This window comes from Staurois parvus, unplaced genomic scaffold, assembly GCF_062004578.1.
Source record: "Staurois parvus isolate SC_StPar_1 unplaced genomic scaffold, SC_StPar_1.0 ptg000298l, whole genome shotgun sequence".
NCBI classification, from domain to species: domain Eukaryota; kingdom Metazoa; phylum Chordata; class Amphibia; order Anura; family Ranidae; genus Staurois; species Staurois parvus.
In genome coordinates, this window is record NW_028318094.1 from 6429436 (window position 1) to 6432086 (window position 2651).

Here is a 2651-nt window from a genome sequence, read left to right on the forward strand (position 1 = left end):
TTTTTTAGTGAAGTGTGTGTACATTTTATTTTTCAGTGAATTGCCCTTCAAGAAGTCAGCAGTAGCCTTTTATCATCTCTTTTATCAAGTATATAACTTAGAATTTCTGCATCAGTGTTCTGTAAACCATAGTTTCCAGTTAGAATTTTGCTTTAAAGAAAAACCTCCAGGAATGTTTTTCTTCTTCAGCAAAACTGATGAGTTATAGAAAGTTAAATAGCAAGAGGTGTATGCCATCTCCTGCCTATTCTGAACACTGTACTTTAGTGTAAAGCTAGATGTTCAATAGACTTCTGGCACTCCGACAGGAGACATGCCCTCTCCACCTTTCACTTCCCTGCCCATTCACAGAACCCTTTATCTACCTCTTCTCTCCTCATCTAAGGATTTGTAGTCAATTTATTTATTTCAAGTACTTATATATTGCTGTCAGTTTATGCAGCGCTTTACATATATATTGTACATTCACATCAGCCCTAACCCTCAAGGGGTGTACAATCTAAGGTCCCTAACTTATATTCATACATACACATATTAGGGCCAATTTAGACAGGAGCCAATTAACCTACCAGCATGTCTTTGGGAGGAAACCGGAGTACCCGGAGAAAACCCACGCAGGCAGAGCGAGAACATGCAAACTCCAGGCAGGTGGTGCCGTGGTCGGGATTTGAACCAGCGACCCTAGTACTGTCAGGCGGAAGTGCTAACCATTTAGCCACTGCTGGCCTGGTCAATGAATCCATTCAAACAAAACACAAACAGGACATCTGCTGTGTATGTGGACTCCTCCTGTTAGTTACAGAATTGCAGTGAAAGCTATGCTATTGCTGACCAATGAAAAGTGTAAATTATAGGCAGTGACTCATAGTTACATAGTTAGTCTGGCTGAAAAGAGACAAAGGTCCATCCAGTTAATCCATTAAAGAAAAAAAAAAAAAAAGATAATCCTATACTCACAATTGATCCAGAGGAAGGCAAAAAAAAAACTCAGCAAAGCATGATCCAATTTGCTCCTGCAAGGAAAAAAATTCCTTCCTGATCCTCCGAGAGGCAATCGGATATTCCCTGGATCAACTTTACCTATAAATGTTAGTATCCAGTTATATTCTGTGTATCTAAGAAAGAATCCAGAACTTTTTTAAAGCAATCCACTGAGCTGGCCAGAACCAACTCTTGAGGGAGTCTATTCCACATTTTCACAGCTCTTACTGTGAAGAAACCTTTCCGTGTTTGGAGAATACATTTATTTTCCTCCAGACGTAAAGAGTGCCCCCTTGTCCTCTGTGATGACCTCAGGGTGAATAACTATACACCGAGATCACTATATGAACCACTGATGTATTTATACATGTTGATCATATCCCCCCTTAATCTCCTAAAGAGAGAATAAATTCAGTTCCTCTAATCTTTCCTCATAGCTGAGCTCCCCCATGCCTCTTATCAGTTTGGTTGCCCTTCTCTGTACTTTCTCCAGTTCCCCAATGTTTGTGAATTGGTGCTTAAAAATTGAGCTGCATATTCCAGATGAGGTGTTACTAATGATTTGTACCGGGATAATATGATATCTCTCTCTCTGGAGTCTATACCTCTTTTAATACAAGAGAGGATTTTGCTCACTTTAGAAACCGCAGCTTGGCATTGCATGCCATTATTAAGCTTGTGATCTACCAGAACCCCCAGATCCCTCTCCACCATTGATTCCCCTAGTTGTACCCCCCCCGTAGTATGTATGATGCATGCATATTCTTAGCCCCCCAAGTGCAGAACCTTACATTTATCAACATTAAACCTCATTTGCCACATAGTTGCCCAATTATACAGTGCATTGAGGTCGGCTTGTAAGTTGGAGACATCCTGTAAGGACCTTAGTCCACTGCACAGCTTGGAGTCATCTGCAAAGACTGAAATGGGATTTATCGCAGGCCCTATATTGTTTATAAATATATTAAAAAGTAAGGGTCCCAACACTGAACGTTGGGGTACACCACTGACGACCCTAGACCATTCAGAGTATGGATCATTAACCACTACTTTCTGAATACCATCTTTTAGCCAGTTTTCTATCCATTTACATATGGATTTTTCCAAGCCTGTAGACTTTACCTTATACATTAGCCCTGTGTGTGGAACTGTGTCAAACGCTTTTGAAAAATCTGAGTATACCACGTCCACCGCCACCCCTCTGTCCAAGTATACCACGTCCACCGCCACCCCTCTGTCTAAGGTTTTGCTCACCTCCTCATAAAAAGAAATCAGATTTGTTTTACAACTTCTGTCTTTCATGAATCCATGCTGTCTGTTGCTTAAAATATTTTTTTTCCAGCAAGAACTCATCTATGTGGTCTTTTATTAAACTCTCCAGTATCTTCCCAACTATAGATGTTAAACTTGGTAAAGATTTTGACCCCTTTTTAAATACTGGCACCACATTGGTCTTATGCCAATATAGTGGTACCATGCCAGTCATTAAAGAGTCCCTAAAAATTAGAAACAATGGCTTTGAAATGATAGAGCTCAATTCTTTAAGGACCCGTGGATGTATGCCATCCAGTCCAGGTGCTTTATTCACCTCTATTTTGGCTAAATATTTCTGGATCATATCAATTGTGAGTCAGTGTGGATCATCTGGAGCTGTGTCAATACCATTCTCA